General features: G+C 38.1%; 1 pseudogene across 1 annotated transcript; it reads right to left on the bottom strand.

Moving 5' to 3' along the window:
- Positions 1-202: 202 nt before the first annotated feature.
- Positions 203-17,109, bottom strand: LOC308244049 (neurofilament light polypeptide-like; annotated as a pseudogene). The gene is made up of 2 exons: positions 17,055-17,109; positions 203-1,383 (listed from the first exon to the last, which is right to left on the bottom strand). The product of its transcript is annotated as a neurofilament light polypeptide-like (transcript).
- Positions 17,110-18,665: the final 1,556 nt, after the last annotated feature.

Raw genomic sequence — 18,665 nt, 5'->3', positions numbered from 1 at the left:
CCAGGAAGCCACTCTGCAAGCAAACAGATACTCTGCATAAGGAGAAAAGTCATAGCACAACATTTAATGTCCAATCACCTCAGAATGTTATATATAGTGACTTCTTAATTCATATAGTATCAGGAACTCAACTGCTTGGTTGGTGACGGGGTTGACCAGGTTTCAGGAGGATTATTCCTGAAATAATTAAGAAAAGGGGGGCTCAATCTTTCTTCTTGGTTGCTTGCTCCTCCCCAGCACCTTCATCTTTCTTCTCGTCCTCAGCTTCTTGGGCATCTTCTCCTTCATCTTCACCTCCTTCTTCTTCCTCCTTTGCATCCTCAAATTCTTCCTTGGCAGCTTCTTCTTCTTCCTCTCCTTCCTCTTCCTCAGCCACTTCCTTCTCCTTCTACTCCTCTTCAGATTCTCCTTCAGAGGGGGGTTCATCCTTAGCTTCCTCGGCTTTTGCAGCCTCAACGGTCTCCTCCACCTCGATCTGCTCCTCCTGGACATGGCTGGTGTATTAAGAAGGGAAGGAGTGAGCTGACATCAAGTAGGAGCTGGTCTGTAACCACCGCAGGCAGATCGAACCAAAGACATGGGAACTCTGGGAGTAGCCGCTGGCTATGCTTCCCACGCTGGTGAAACTGAGCTGGGTCTCCTCACCTTCCAAGAGTTTCCTGTAAGCTGCAATGTCAATGTCCAAAGCCATCTTCACATTGAGGAGGTCCTGGTATTCTTCTAAATATCATGCCATTTCACTCTTTGTAGTTCTCAACTCATTTTCTAATTTGTTGATTGTGTCCTGCATAGCACTAACGTCGGAGTTCTGCTTATCCTCCAGCTCTCGCAGCTGCTTTCCCAGAGCTTCGTTCATGCCCCAGCTTGCTTTGATCTCCAGGGTCTTGGCCTTGAGCAGGCGGCGGCTTTCAGACACCTTGTCCTTGGTGGCGCACACCCAGTAGGTGTTCTTGGCAGTGCTCTCAGTCAGCATGGTGAAGCAGCTCTTGTACCATTCTTCCGCATTCTGCATGTTCTTGGCAGCCAGCTTCTGGTACTGGGCGTGGATGTCCTTGAGCAGCACAGAGAGGTCGGACTTGGAGAACATGTCCATCTTCATGGATATCTGAGCGTACTGGATCTGCGCCTGCAGCTCGGCAATCTCCTCTTCATGCACCTTCTTCAGAAAGGCGATTTAGTCCATCAGGCTGTCAATGCGCTTTTTGAGCTCAGCTCCAGCCAGAGCCACCTCGTCTGCACCTTTGTGCGCCTCCATCAGCCAACCCTCTGCATCATCATGATTCAGCACCTCTTCCTGGTAGCACGCCTGCAGGTTGCTCCCAGTCCCTTCCAAGCCCTGGTGCCTGCAAACTGCCCAATGCCCTCTCCTCTCCAGGGCCAGGGCTCGGTGGGCCGGGGCACAGGCATCCCATTTTCATTAAAATGTTCAACCCCGGCCTGCTCCACCAGTGTCCACAGGTGGCCCGGGGGCAGACAGTGATCACAGAGACACTGGCCATCCCCCCCTGCCCGGGTCCCTGATAGCGACCTGGACCCTGCTGGGGGCATCAGGCGCTACCCACCCTGCCTGCCTGGTTACTGATTGCTGCCTGGACCCCACAGGCGGCATCAGGCACTGCCTGCCTGGTCTGCCTGGACCCCAATGGCGACCTGGACACCACGGGCGGCATCAGGTGCTGCCCGCCTGGCTGGCCCGGTTACCGATCACAGCCTGGACTCTGCGGGTGGTGTCAGGTGCAGCCCGCTCCTCCTGCATATGCAAATTTACCCTCCATCTTTGTTGGCTTAATTTGCATATCACTCCTGATTGGCTGTGGGCGTAGCAGAGGTATGGTCAATTAGCATTTTTCTCTTTTATTAGTGTAGTCGCTAAAAAAATGGAGAGTGTATGCAGCAGTGTAGCTTAGTGGAAAAGCTTTGGCTTAGGGCAGAAGCACAGGATTTATAAAACAATTCTGGCACCTGTTAGTGGTGTGCTATCAAGCAAGTCACTTACTTATGAGTCATATCTCTCTGTTTAAAAAAGAAAACAGGCTCTACAGTTATGAGTTGTTTTTATGATTTTAGATTATAATTATGAGGCATGCATATATCCATATGTATACTTATTTTCCAAGAGCAACAGCTCAATATTTGTAATTTAGTGTTCATGGTGATTTTATAGAACACCAGAGGCCCAGTGCATGGATTTGTGCACCAGTGGGGTCCCTAGGCCTGGCCTGCAGGGATTGGGCTGAAACTGGCTCTCTGACATTCCCTGAGGGATCCCGGATTGCAAGAGGGTGCAGGCCAGGCCAAGGGACCCCACCAGTGCATTATTGGGGCCAGGGAGAGATGTGGGAGATTGGCCAGCTGGGGAGAGATCATGGGAGGGATCCAGGGCATATCTGGTCTGTCTCACTCACTCCCGATCAGCCAGACCCCAGCAGTAAGCTAACCTACCAGTTGACTGTTTGCTCCCTGGTGGTCAGTGCACATCATAGCGAACAGTTGAGTGGCCTTAGCATATCATTAGCATATTACACTTTGTTTGGTTGAACGGACAACCAGATGATCAGACACGTAGCATATTAGGCTTTTATTATATAGGATAACTACTAAACTTAAGAATCAAATATCTTTATTTAGTGCATACTTAGTGAATGAATGATGACTGCATACTGGGTTGATAACTCTTGTAGAAGGGTTTTGAAATTCAATACAACTTGAAGAAACATTTAACATTAGTGGGTTCAGGTACTATACTATGGTAGAGAACAAATGACATTGTTGAGACATGACAATAGAGAATATCAAACATAAATCCTGGTTTTGGAGGATAATGAGTGTATATTACCTTGATTGTGGTAATAATTTCACAGTTTTAGACATAAATCAAAACATAAAATTGTACATTTAATTTATAGTTCAAAAACACTTTATAAAAAGTAATCATAAGTCAAAAGAAAAGTAGAAAAACAATTGACAGATGGGAGATAGAATAGAAGCAAGATGAAATTAATTCCAAGTATCTGGTTGACAATAGCAATTCAAAACTAGAGCATTTATAATGATGAATTATACCACTTTCTTCTAGTGTTCACATAAAGAGCTTCTACCTCACTACCCAGGATGCAGAAACACTCTAATGATGTTTTTTGGTACCACTCACCAATCTGCTTACTCAGAGATTCTTCACAAAAGAGAAGTGTCAGATTTCACTGATGAAACTGATAAGAATATGATGTCAACTTGTCCACATTTCTATGTGTTCGTGGGCTTATTTTTGTTGTTGCGGTTTGTTTTCTGCCATCATATAGTGAGGTGATTTCAACAGGTTATCTCCTTTATGAAAGACCTTTCAGCTTCTAATTTTCTCAGATATGCATAGCTAGGAAATGAATGTGATTAAGCTTCCAATCCTGGGTTTGGTAAGGACATAGGAAGCTATACCATTTACTCTAATATAGAACTCAATGGGCATAAAGATGTGAAAAATTGGCCCCAAATGTCACACTGCACCTCCATTAACTGTGATTGGAAAATATCTCCTGGACTGTAAAATGCAAGTTAACTGGGATAAATGCCAAACTGAGCTAGATCACTCACACCAAAATAGCGCTCCCTTTTTAAAGGAGAGAATTTTTTTCTTAACGGCCTAATGTGGTTGCTTTCCTTTTCTATCCCTTCCTTCTCTCCTTACTGACATAGCTCCAAGTTTGTTTGAAGATTCATCATCAGTGGCCATGTGTTCGGAGAGCGAGACCTCTAGCTTCAAGGGTACAACATAATTTGTTCAGGGATATCCGTGATTATCTTATCCTCTTGCTATGTTTTGTTTGTTCCAGTGGAAATGACCCAATTCTGGTTGATGAGAACTGAAAAAAATTCTTTGGGGAAGGTTCTGGGAGATAGCTTATTTCCCTGCTAATAAAAAGTACTACACACTAAGAATATTCCTCTTCTCTTTTTGGATATTTTTATATTTTCACTTTTTATGCTGAGAATAAACATGGTACAATACTAAAAACCTAATCTATGAATGTTTTGAGGATTGCCCAGAAAATTGATGAAAAAATCGGTTGCAGAGATGATGATATGCCTCTAAAACACCCTCCTTGAATTGATCCTATTTCCATACAACTTGTTATTTGAGATAATGACCATTTTATTGGCTAAGCTACTTTTTAGTTGGTTTTAAATAATTTTAAATTTTTACAATTGTAACTGATATAACTGTGCTGCTGAATGAGTCTCCTGATGTGATGTTGTTTAAGTATCTGCAGCTAAATAATTGACATAATCATCATTATCTAAAAAACATTTTATCTGTATGCAGGCATGCATAGCTAATGCTGAGAAGTAAAAAAAGGGAAGTAACTATAAATGAGTAATGTGTATCTGAATCAGCATACAAAGCATAGAGACAAAGGTTAAAAAAAGCAGAAATAGAAAAGTTAAATAACATCTTTAAAATTATCTATAAAATATTATACTACAGGATAACAATCTATAGGTTAATGTATTGGAAAATTATTCAAACCTACACAGTAGAATTGGAAAAACAATAATTTGAACTCTGATTTGGAATGACTTTAATTGGTAAAAATTATTTAAATTATGGAAGAAAACAGGGTATTGTTAAACTAATAATCCTATATAATAAAACCCTAATATGCAAATTGATTGAACAGTGGAACGACCGGATGCTATAGTGCACACTGACCACTGGGTAGGGGCAGCTCCTGCATAGAGCGTCTGCCCCCTGAGAGGGAGGCCACCAGTGGTGGTGATCGGGGGGTGGGGCTGGCCAGTGTGAGTGATGCCAGGCTGCCAGCCAAAGCAGGGGCCCCTGGATCACCCTGCCCACCAGTTGCCCCACAGATGGTCCTGATCGCCGGCCAGAACTTGGGACCCTACCCTATGTATTGGGAACAGTCTCTTAGATTTAAAAATTAAAACCTGGCAAGGCTACTCCAACACTGAAAAAACAGGATGATGCAGCGATGACCTGCATGGACTCTGGCTTGCACATTTTGTGGTCAGCCCTGATTCTGACACTTATAACTGTGACAAAGCCAATCACTTAACTTCTCTCTGCTTCAGTTTTTTCACCCATAAGATGGGGAAATGGTACTACTGCCTCAGAAGGATCATGTTATGTACTACTTTTTATAATCAGGGCAAAAAAATGTAGCTGCCCATAAACAGCAAGATGCCTTTCACCTGTATGAAAAGTGTGGTCACTGGTGTGTGCAGTGTCCTGGATTGTGAGAGGGATGTCTGACTGCCAGTTTAGGCCTGACATCCCTCGAGGGGTCCCCAATTTTGAGATGGCGCAGGCCGGGCTGAGGGACCCTTCCTCCCCATGCATGAATTTCATGCACTGGGCCTCTAGTTATAGATATGAAGCAATCACATTTTTGAAATCAAATCAAAATGTGTTAACTATTTTATTTATCTATTTGAAATATGTATTTTATCCCCAATGTCTAATTCATCTACTTTTGGGGTTCATAAAAAATGACATGTAGCCGAAACCGGTTTGGCTCAGTGGATAGAGCGTCGGCCTGCGGACTGAAAGGTCCCGGGTTCGATTCCGGTCAAGGGCATGTACCTTGGTTGCGGGCACATCCTCAGTGGGAGGTGTGCAGGAGGCAGCTGATCGATGTTTCTCTCTCATCGATGTTTCTAACTCTCTATCCCTCTCTCTTCCTCTCTGTAAAAAATCAATAAAATATATTTTAAAAAAATGACATGTGAAAACACAAATTTGATATTACACATTTTTTAGATTAAAATTGGGAGGGTTTGACAATTCTTGAATATAAAGCTTAATATATAAACCCAGGCCCCAAATTTATATTCTAAAAAGGAAAAAGAAGGAATAATAGGAAAAGAACACATGTTTTCATCTCAATAAACTTAATTTTTAAATTATGTTTCTAGACATTTTGATTTAGGAACTGTATCTAACTCTTCATTCATGTGTTTTAATTCATGTTTCTTTTCTTAAATCTCTGAATTCCTTTCAAATTGAAGATTTTTTTTATTAAAAAGGTAAACCAACTTTTTTCTTCCTGTTTGTTTTTTAGTAGATAGGTTATATAAAGATATATAAGTTATATAAATACAATAATAATTATTTATAACCCAGATCACATGCTTCCTGTGTAGGATTATTTTGATATTAAAAATATTTGACACATTATGAAATTTATTCTATGGTGATATTTCTTAATTAGTTAATTGGCTTATGTGACCTCTAATCTTAATCTGTATGCCTTTTGAATCTGATTCATAAATATTTTATCAAACCATTAACATTTAAGCCTTTTTGCAATTACAGCTCTTAATGATTAATTTTCCCGCCTTTCAGGTGGGATTTTATTTTCAATATTTTCTTGCTCAGTTCATATAAGAAAAGAAATGGGCTGCTACTTAGTATTTCTTTTTAAATTTAATTAGAAAATTAAACTGGTAGAACTTTGATCTTCATATTTTCCTACTTCTATCACATGATTTGTTAGAGCCAAAGAAGTTAATAATTTGTCCGAACACCCAGATAATTACACACATATAACACATAGACACACACACACACACACACACACACACACACACACACCATTCTCTCACAAATATTTCCAGACAACCCTCCACTCCTAGCCATGTTCCCTATTTCATAATTTCTACTGATTATAGTGCTTCTTCTTAGAGGTTAAATACATTACTTCCAGGATGCATAACATGTTTATTTCAGGCATCTTAAAAACTCAGTTCTCGCCTAGCAGGTTTGTTCAGTGAATAGAGTGTGGGCCTGTGGACTGAAGAGTACCAGGTTCAATTCCGATCAAGGACACATGCCCAGGTTGCGGGCTCGACCCCCATGAGGGGGAGTGCAGGAGGCAGCCAATCAATGATTTTTTTCTCATCATTTATATTTCTATCTCCTTCTTCCTCTCCCTTCCTCTCTGAAATCAATAAAAAATATTAAAAAACAAGCAAACAAAAAACAATTCTCCCACTATAACACCAAATGCACAGAAAACAAAAGAAAAACAATAGATTAGTGGCACTATATCAATGCTCCTGCACAGCAAATAAAATAATTAATGCAGTGAAAAGGCAACTTATGGATTGAGAAAAAATATTCAATAGCCATGTATATGATAAGAAGCTAAAATTCAAAATATATAAAAAAACCTGACAGTTGCAAAAACAACAACAACAAATAAACACATTTAAAAAATGAACAAAAGACTTGAATACACATTTCTCCAAAGAAGATATACAAATGGCCAATAGGTATACAAAAAGTTGCTCAATGTCATTAATCATTAGGAAATTTAAAAAAAAAATACAATAAGATATCACCTCACACCTGCTAGGATGACTATTATAAAACAATAACAACATAAGATAACAAGTCCTGAAACTTTTGTACACTGTTGGTGGGAATGCAAAATCATACAGCTGCTATGGAAAACAGTAGTATGGAGCTTTCTCAACAAATTTAACAAGTAGATCTGCTCAAGATGGTGGCATAGGTAAATGTGGTACTTGATTCCTCCCACAACCACATCAAAATTACAAAACAACCATCCTTCAGAACTGCCTGAAATCTAGCTGAACAAAAATCCTGTAACTAAGAATATAACCAAGAAGCCGCATTGGGACTGGTAGGAGGGGAGGAGACCCTGAACAGGCTTGTCCAACACTCAAGTGAGACGGATAAAAATTGGGAGGGGTATATCAGCTGTGGAGGTCCACCCGAAAGAGCAAGAGGTCCCAACCCCACACTGGGCACCCATCCCAGGGTTTCAAAGCCAAGAAGAAAAGTCCACATGACTTTTGGCTGTGAAAACCTGCAGAGATTGTGGCTGAGTGAGACAAAAGGCTGCTGCAGTCCCAGGTGTTTCAGGGTCTGCACTGAGTTACTTGGACTCACTTGCTCTGAGCTCCAGCTCTGGGGCAGCAGCTTGAAAGGCACTAGGGACATTCGGTGAGGGACTAAATTGTCTGGCATCAGGGCAAAAGTTGGAGAGGCCGCTCTTTCCCAGGCAGAGGTGCTGGCAGAGGCCATTGTTCCTTTGCTGATCTCTTCCCCAGAGAGCCAGCAAACAGGCACCATATCTGAGTCTCCACGAACCTGGCTAACACTGTAGCCTCACCCTGGTGGTTCTCTGAGACCGCATCCCACCCAACTTGTGAGGCCCACACCAGCCATTTCCAGTTGCTTTTCCATACAAACAACCTATCTAGCCTCATGCTTTGGACTTTCCTAAAAGCTCTCATAAAAAGAGCATCTGGCCTCAACCCCATACTTCTGGCTGGAACAGAGAAATGTATTCCCATATACCAGGGGTGGGCAAACTTTTTGACTCGAGGGCCACAATGGGTTCTTAAACTGGACCGGAGGGCCGGAACAAAAGCATGGATGGAGTGTTTGTGTGAACTAATATAAATTCAAAGTAAAGGAGCGGAGGGGAGAGCAAGAGAACCCTCCGCTCTTTCGGCTCCGCTGGCCGGATAGAACAGCCGAACAGGCAGGATCCGGCCCGCGGGCCGTAGTTTGCCCACGGCTGCCATATACTCATAAGGCAATAGCCTGGCACAGGCTGTTTGGGCTCTGCTTCTCTTGGAGAGAATATGACCCAGGCTCAAGGCTCATTCTTTTTTCTTCTTTTTTTAAAAAAACATATTTTTATTGATTTCACAGAGAAAGGGAGAGGGAGAGAGAGATAGAAACATCAACGATGAGAGGGAATCATTGATCCGCTGCCTCCTGCATGCCCCACACCAGGGATTGAGCCCACAACCTGGACATGTGCCCTGACCTAGAATTGAACCATGACCTTCTGGTTCATAGGTCGATGCTCAACCACTGAGCCAAGCCAGCTGGGCTCAAAGTTCATTCTTATGTGACTAAGTGTAATGCCAAAAGATGTGTATGTGAGACTTTCTTTCCCAACATAATGTAATTAAAATATTACCTTCAAGTTATGTTTACAATTTTTATCTTCCTCCTAAACTAACTGGATATCATGCCCTGTTATTTGCTATTTTAACATCAATATATTTGCTATTTCCTTATTTCAGTTACGACTGCAGTAAATAAGTGTATTGTGCAAGATCAATTATTCACTATCATTCAACTGTGTATTTGTAATAGCCTTATAATTGGCTAAATGTATTCCATCCACTTCTACATAAATTGTACACATTTTAATTAGAATGAGTTTTATAAAATAAAAAGTTCATATTGCCAATTGACCTAATCATTTTTTAGTTTACTCATGAAACTAAGAATATATATTCCCAGGCATTGTTCAATGTCTTCAACCCATTCCTCCACTATCAATCCCTGTCTACCAGACACTGGAAATTGTTAATCAGATCTGATTTAGTGCCAGGATATCTGTAATTCTAAATATTATCCCAAGTGATTTTGATAATCTCACAGCTTGGGAAACAGCTGTTCTAGACAAGATCAGTTCCTGAAACCCTTTCTGAACTCTCTCTCTTGGTTCCTGCATTTATAATACCTTTCTAATATAAATATATATACATTTAAAAACAGTTCAAATATTAACTTATTCCAAATACTTTTTAAAATAAAGCCCTCACTTAAAATCAATCTTAACGTTTTTATCTTTATATTTTGTTTATGCTATATAATAAAAGGCTAATATGCAAATAGACTGAATGGCGAGCAACCAGTCGCTATGACATGTGGTGACTACCAGGGGCTGTGTGCGAAACATGGTGGGTACTGGCTGCGGTGGAGCAGGTGAGCAGGGGCACCAGACCAATGCGGGGTGCTGGTTGCTGTCATAGGGGTGAGCCTCTGGTGGTTACTGAAAATTCTTTGCTCCCGTGTGCCGCAGTCCTGTCGGCTTCGCACCTGCTGCTGGCGCCTGCTCCACTTGCACCCACAGCCAGCACTGGAACTGCTGCTCTCACCCAGTGCCAATGCCCAGCGCCGGTCCCAATCACTCGTCGCCATCAGCAGGTGCAAGCAGCGGCTGCTGGCCCTGATCACCCCTGAGGGCTTCTCCACCTCCCCCTGCTCCTGAGGGGTGATCAGGGCAGCAACTGCTGCTCACACCCACTACTGGCTGGCGCTGGCCCCAATCGCTTCATGCCATCAGTGGGTGTGAGCGGGGCCAGCTCCATCAGCAGTTGGGAGTGGCAGCAGCAGGAGCGAAGCTGCCAGCAGACAGGGGACTGGGTGCCTTGGTGGGAGGGGATGGGCAGGGTCGTGGAGGATGGGCGGAGACCCGCCCCTTTGCCTACCACAGCCTTGAGGCCCACAGTTCCTTTCTAAGGGCACGGATTTGTACACTGGGTCCCTAGTAATTATATATTAAAGCTTATTCGTTTGTCAAACAATATACTATAATTTATAAGTATGTTATACTGCTACACAAATTATTTGCATGGTAGAGCATTTTTTCTTACTTTTTTTGCTAATTTTTCATTGTAACTTCTGTTTTATTTTACATTTAATGTTAGTTTAAGACTAATTATACAACATATACAATTTTATTGGCATTTATATGTTTTTCTACTTTGTACCTCATATACTGTGCAAAAAATAAATAAAAAGATTCAGGAATATCTTTCATATTTGTTCATTAATACGTTTCTATAGAAAAACCACACTGCTTTTATTCTTTTAATAATTAATTATATAAGTGACCACTAAAGAATGTTATCAACTTGATTTGGTAGATGATCTAGATCATTTTCTAAACTCTTTCTTTAGAAAATTTGGGAATTTTATTATTTCAAATGACAGAGAACCAAAAAAAAATCTGATATCATGTGAAACGAATTTCCTTTTTCTGATTATGCATATTTCTGTAATGAGAGCAGTGGTTATGTAATCAAGGATATTAACAGAACATCCAAACCAACAAAATTGTTTTTCTGAATAACAGCCTACTTATTAAAAGTTAATAATATTTACTATATTCAACTACAGTTGTTTATTCAGTGAAGCCATGATCTATTAGTAAGATTAAATATTTTAAATACTTATATATTTACAGGTATTGAGTAGAAAGTTGAGGGAAATATTACGGAAAGCCCATTTCATAGAAATTAAAATAGATTTGATTATCTGTAAAATCACATTTTGTCTTGTAGGCCAGATAAGAGCTAAACATTCATTGTGTGCTTTCCATGTGCCAGATACTAATCAGCTTGAATCTTGTAACCAAAGCATCCAGCTTTGCTTGCTTATCAAATGCACTGCAGAGAACAATGCCATGTTATTCACTTACTAGAGGCCCGGTGCACAAAATTTGTGCACTCGGGGAAGGGGGATCCCTCAACCCAGCCCGTGTCCTCTCATAGTCCAGGAGCACTGGGGGGATGTCCAACTGCCATGGAGGCAGGAGAGGCTCCCACTACTGCCTCTGCATTCTCCAAGTGTAAGCCCAGCTTCTGGCTGAGTGGCACTCCTCCTGTGGGAATGCACTGACCACCAGGGGGCAGCTCCTGCTTTGAATGTCTGACCCTGGTGGTCAGTGCATGTCATAGCAACCAATTGTTCTGCCATTCAGTCGATTTGCATATTAGCCTTTTATTATATAGGATTCAGAGAGAGCTATTATTTCACCACTTCTTAGTTAACTTGCATTTTACTCTTAGGGATGGTATGCAGGGACAGGGGTGGAGATAGTTATGTCAAATTCTATATATTATTTGTTACGTATGCTGAAAATTTATAACTAAAATTAAACAAAATAACAAAAAACTAAATAAAAATAATTACATACTGCTAATACCTTCAATGTTATATTATTTTGCAACCAGATATTACTTTTATTTCTACATTTATTTCTACATTTATTTTTACATTTATTTATAGGTATTTCCTAGAATATGCTGAGCATACAGCCACAATAAAACCCCACATTTTCTAACCATAAAACCCATCTCTCTACAGCCGAAACACTGAACATCATTAGTTTAGTACTCAGGCAAATGGACCCAAAATTCAGTCATCCTTCTGTATTCAAGTCCCTTCTTCTGCCTACATTAAGCAGTTGTCCAAATACTATAAATTCTGCCCCTTTCTTTATTTCTTACATCTGTCTCTTCTTTGTTTTTTTCTTCCACTATCCCATTTCAACTCATAACCAGGTCTCATTTGAACAAATCTGTACTTTTATCCACTTGTCATGGGTTCTTCAGGCTATTGCTCAAATACATTTTCTCTGCCTCATGTCTAATCATATAAATCAGTTGCACTGTACTATCACCAATTTCTGTTCTCTTATTGAATATAGAAACCAAGTGTGGGTATAAAACATGAAGTCCCACCTGACTCTCTAAGCTCCTTTTATAGAAATATCTGTAATTCTGTGTTCCATTCTGATTTTTCCCGAGATTTCTATTAGTTGAATCCCTAGACTTAAGTCAAAGCTTAATTCAAATGCCTTTTCATCCTCTAAAATATTTGTGGTTGCCTTCTCCTTGACAGATTGACTCATAAAACATCTGGAATCCCTCATCCACTGATTAAATTCTATGCTGCTATTTAGTTGCCTGTTTTATGTCTCCTATATAACTGTATGGGCATTGGGGACTAAGGTTGGTTCCAATTAGTCTTTGTATTTTATATAAAAGGTAGTGCAAGCTTTCTATAAAGAAAGACAAAAGAAAATGTGGATAATGACTGTTTTGGAACTACTCAATAAAGTGCTGTGTATCTCTAACCCAGTGGTTGGCAAACTCATTAGTCAACAGAGCCAAATATCAACAGTACAAGGATTGAAATTTCTTTTCAGAGCCAAATTTTTTAACTTAAACTTCTTCTAACGCCGCTTCTTCAAAATAGATTCGCCCAGGCAGTGGTATTTTATGGAAGAGCCACACTCAAGGGGCCAAAAAGCCACATGTGGCTCACGATCCGCAGTTTGCCGACCATGGCTCTAACCTATTCCCTCTGGAAAAAAGGATTGAGATTTAAAATGTTTGATCCACTTGGTTCCAGTATCACTCTTTATCAATGCTTAATTGTTTTTTTTTAATCAATTGTGACTTTAGAAGGACAAAAATGGTGTTATAGATTGTAATCCCCCTTCTCTCCTCCCTATTTGCAAGTAATAATTTTATTATTTATTTATGTCATAAGTATATGTGCTTATAGCAAAACAATACTTTATATGACTAAAATTCAGTGCTATAATTGACTCCTATTCCTTCCTAAGATTGGTATTAATACACATTTTATAATTTCTTTTTAACCACAGTTGATATGTTATATTAGTATTAGGTGCACAATATAGTAATTTAACATTTATATACCTCACAAAAGTTATCACCACTATAATTCTAGTAATAGTCTGTCACTGTACATGGTTATTGTAATATTATTAACTCTATTTCCTTTGCTGTGCATTACATCCCATGACTTACTTTGCAATTGGAAGTTTGTATCGCTAAATCCCTTTCCTGTTTTCTGCCTCTTTTAATTCCCAAATATTCAGGACTTTGTTATGCCTGTCCTTACTGATTCATGTCTTCCTTTGCTACTTTGTTTATACAATATTTTCTGCTTTATTTTCTGGCTCTAGGCATTATTTAATTTAAGCCAGTTTGATTATTCTTTGTAATAACAAAGTTTATATACTAAATAGAGAAAACTCTTGTCTTCAATGGAAATTATTGAAGTCCAATCCTTTTTTTAAATCAATTTATTTTTATTGATTTGAAAGAGAGAGAGAAGAGAAGAGAAAATATTGATGTGAAATAGAAACATGATCAGTGTCTCCTGCACTCGCCCAAACTGGTGCACCTGCAACCTGATCTAAATCCAATCCTTGAAGCACCGTACAAGTCATCTTCTGCTCCTCCAAACCCAAGTATTGTACTTAAACTGTTATTGTTGCACATGTTCATACAGGCTAAAAACAAACAAAGCATTTGCAAATCAGATCTTTTTAGGCTAAATAAAGCCTCTATTGGTTTTCTTTGAAGGAGAAAAATAAAATGCCCTCTACATATAAAGACCAAAGTGTTATTTCTATAGTTGTGAAGTAAAGTATTTAATAGGCCCTTATGAATTTAGAGATAAAAAGGTTTGTTTTGCCTGGCCGGTGTGCACAGTGGTTGAGCATGTCTCATGCGCCAAGAGGTCACAGGTTTGATTCCTTGTCAGGGCACATGCTCAGTTTTGGGCTCGATCCCCAGTAGGGGGCGTGCAGGAGGTACCTGATTGATGTTTCTCTCTCATTAATGTTTCTATCTCTTCCTCTCCCTTCCTTTTCTCGGACACACACACACACACACACACACACACACACACACACGCACACACATTTAAAAAAAAAAAAAAAAAAAGGTTTGCTAATCAGTGTTGCCTGAAAGACTGCCCCATTTCCCAAAAGCCCTACCTTGTAAAGTTGCTTTATTTCTCTTCCTTCAAATGTCAATACTCTAATGTACAGTTGGGAGGTAAAAAAAGAAAATCACCTGCTTAAACACAATGCTGCTTTGCTGTAGTAGGTGAGTGACCTAAGAGCCATTCATCTAATTATATTTGTATCTGAATTCCACCCAAGTCATATTTTAAAATCTCAGCTGATCTTGTGGAGTAAAATACTAATTTTTACTCTTCAGTAATTGTTAATTACTAACCAATTACTACAAGTCAAGAGACTAAGATTCAAGAACCTCACCTAATGGCAGTCATTCCAATTAATTACTTTATTAACCACCTGTTGATTTGTTACTAATTCAACTCACATCCAGTCTTGAAGTCTACCTCAAGTCAACCATTAAGTTACAATGACTTAGTATATTTAGAGCTCACTAAGATTTTTTTTAAAATGTTGTTATAATACATCAAATCACATTTTTTCCTTTGGCAATTTATATATTCCTATCTAAATAATATGGATACAGATTTTTTATATTCTGACCACCTTCAAATTGATTAATCTCAGTCTACTTTTTGTATTTTAACATATTACTAGACCACTAGAGAGTGGCCTAAAAGTTACACTTATCTCTCAAAACATGATACTCCATTCTGTAAAATAACTGACTCCCATACATACAAATTTTGTAATAAATCCAATTTACTAGAAATTATTCATATTCTGTTAGAAATGTATGATGATATTACTTGCATGGCATAATAAAAAAAGACTTAATAATTATTTAGCTTTCATTTATTGAATAGAAAATTTAATAAATTAAACATTCATCATTTCGGTATTTTAGAATTTATATATGTATATATTTGTATGTATACATTTATATACATATATATTTAACATAAAAGGGAAATGGATTAGCAGTAAAGCCATTTGAGATGCAACTTGATTAATTTTGGAGGCAATTTGAAAAATATCTAATTTATGTCCAAATTGACTTCTATTAAACTTGTGTATTTCTTCATTCAGAGTTTAGGAAATCATTGGTACCAATAATTACAATTAAAAAAACCAACCCCTCCAACCACATGTTTGTGTTTAAAAATTACATTTGATTTATGTATTTAAATTTGTATTAAAAACCTGAAATCTACCTATACTTATTAAGCTCACTGTTAAAAATCAACATTTCAAACATGTCTAAAAATATTTTCTTTCAGAATTTCATAGTATGTTGGATTTACAATCATAGCAATAATTATAGTAGTATCTTGCAAGTGACCTTGTACATTTGTCCAAAGGAGCAAGATAAATAAATTTTAGGAGTGATATTTAAGCAATGTATCAGTCAAGTAAGAGTGAATGAAAACTAAAATGAAAATCCAGAAAAACCTGTAAAATGGACAAGGATATAAAAATATCCATTAGAGATGGTATGGGAATTTTAAATTATTTAATGTGGCTTCAATACAGGGATGATGTACATATGTATGTACGTATATAAGTAGGTATATACATAATATATGTGTATATATCTTATTTATATTTTTCTAGGAGTTAAACAAAAAAGATGAAAGTAAATAGGCAACCTTTGTCACTAACTTTATAGGCTGCTCAAAGGAGGATGGATTTTATCTGTCTGTAGCTAATGGAAAGTAAGCCTTTTGAGAGTTTTGTGCAGGGAAGCATCTTGATCAGATGAATATTTAAAAATGATCATTTACCATCCTGTGGAAAATAGCTTAGAGAAGAATGGGTTTAGAAAGGATAGCGGAAGATGGATGTGATTATGGGAGTCTAAGTGGAAAAGGATGAGAGGATGATATCTTGGTTCTGAAGACAAGTTTTAATTTTACTATAGACAGCAGAGCAACAGAGTGGCAGGTAATATTTTGGTATATAAAACTGATATATTCAGATGAATTTGTTATTTAAAATTCATGCTCAATCAACACTTCTTAGACATTGAACTAAAATGCTAGATAAATTCAACAATATTGCACTTACCAATAAAAGTTGCATTAATAATTTTTGCAAAATATTACTTTCTAATAAACAACTGTTTGTTTACTATTCTTTAAAACTATCCCTCTAATACTTAGACTTCAATTAAAAGTAAGCATCTAGAGCCCTAGCTGGTTTGGCTCAGTGGATAGAGTTTCAGCCTGCAGACTGAAGGGTCCCAGGTTCGATTCGGGTCAAAGGCACATGCCCTGGTTGCGGTCTGGGTCCCCAGTGAGGTTCATTCAGGAGGCAGCTGATCAGTGATTCTGTCTCATCATTGATGTTCCTATCTCTCTCCCTCTCCCTTCCTCTCTGAAATCAATAAAAATATATTTAAAAAAACATAAAAATGTAGGCACTTAGATAATTAAAATTGCACATGAAGTATCCGTTCTCTTTTCTACTTCTTTTTCTTCTTCCCATGTCACAAAATAGGAGCAAATATTTCCAATTCTATTTTTGGCACATTTCTTTGTCTTGGGCTGCTGGAACAAAATACTGTAAAGTAGCTACAAGTCTGAAATTAGAGTGCCTGCATGGTTCAGTTCTGGTGAGGGCCTACTTCCTGGCTGGTAGACAGGGACTTTATCACTCTATTCTCACGTGGCCCAGAGAGAACTCTGGTCTCTCATCCACTTATATGGGCACCAATCTCATCATGAAGGATCCACTCACCTGATTTCATCCAAATCCAAATACCTTCTAAAGGTTCCACCTCTAAACACCGCATTTCGGATTAGAGCCTCAAAACATGAATTTGGAGAGTACAGGAACATTCAATCTATAGCCGTATGTATAATTATGAGTTGAAACACATAGATTTATTAAAATTATTGCCAATTTCAAATTATTTATTTATGAAGACAGATAAAATATATATAGTGTACAAAGGAAAAATAATTCCTTCTGCTACTCTTCTCAATACAGTTTGCTATTATAACTCATCAATTTGCTGTACATCTTTTCATAAAATTGCCAGTTTTTACAAATAAAGTATACATAAAATAAACTAAAATTGAATCTTTATCCTTGCACATAGTACTATATAATCGTATATTTTATACTGAGTTGAAATACAGAAAACAGTTGAGAAAATACTTGGTCAAATAATGTAAGCTAGTTATTCCTGGCATTTTTGTTTACAACACATGATCATATCCATATTACATTTTTTACTTTTCTTGTGATCTTTACCTGATACTCATTCTTTCCATAGCTGCCAACTTCCTTGCCACAAAAGAGGAAAGAGTACTTGGTGAAATTTAAAAACACTCATGCTGAGGTCACACCAATGGTGTGACCTGTTAGTTGACCAGGCTCTGGTCATATTGGCTTTCTCTCTGGTCCTCCAACATGTTCAAGGCCTTTGTATTTTTATAATGGCTTTTTTTTTTCCTCTATGTAAGTTTCATTAGATTCTAGAGCTTATTTTGAATTGTTTACTCTTGTATCTACTGCCTAGTTCAACACCGGATCATTTTAAATTCTCACATTTATTTTTAAATACATGACTGTAGATTTTAAATACATTAATGTAGATTGATTGGGCTCAACACTCAACAAAATCTCTCACACCTTCTAATGCTATGCACAATCTACTGAGGTGCTCAATTCTTAGAAACTGGTGTCTCATAGGAATTTGGTTTCTTATCTACAGGGAAGTTAAACATTCAAGAAGGAACTTTTAAATAATCAAAGCATTGCCTGTGGCTATTCTGTTTTAACTTTCTGTCTTTGATGTGCCAGTCAACTAATGTGGTATATTTCTCTTCCCTCAAGCTAGTCTTGAAAAATTTTCCTTCTTTCTTTTTTAAAACATTTACTACTGATTTCATCATTTTGCCAAAATGGGATATATATGTCTTATTAAAGGTCAATCAGACATCACGTTCAGCTATTTTAAGCAAAGAGTGCATCAGGATGATTCTTACTGGAATAGGTAAAGGATGGTTGAGTCTTTAAAGACTACCTATCATTTTCCTCTCTGAAACACTCTAACCTTTGGAAAGAAGGAAATATATAAGTAGTCAATGTACTGTATACTTACATTAAATTCTTTGATGTAAATTTTATTAATACATACAGAGAAACACATAATGTTGTGTGAATATATTTATATATGCATAGGTATGTAAATGGACATTCATATAAATACACAAGTGGAAACAGTGCATGCTTTCTATCTTTATTATTTTTAAAGAATACTTTATTTTACCTGGTACCTTTGTGGCATATCAGAATGCAGGCAGCTTGAAATTATTTGCTTAAAGCTATAGTGATATATTT

Source organism: Plecotus auritus, assembly GCF_963455305.1.
Source record: "Plecotus auritus genome assembly, chromosome: 3".
NCBI classification, from domain to species: Eukaryota; Metazoa; Chordata; class Mammalia; order Chiroptera; family Vespertilionidae; genus Plecotus; species Plecotus auritus.
The sequence above is the reverse complement of the archived record's forward strand: the minus strand, read 5'-3'. Positions and strand labels throughout refer to the sequence as shown.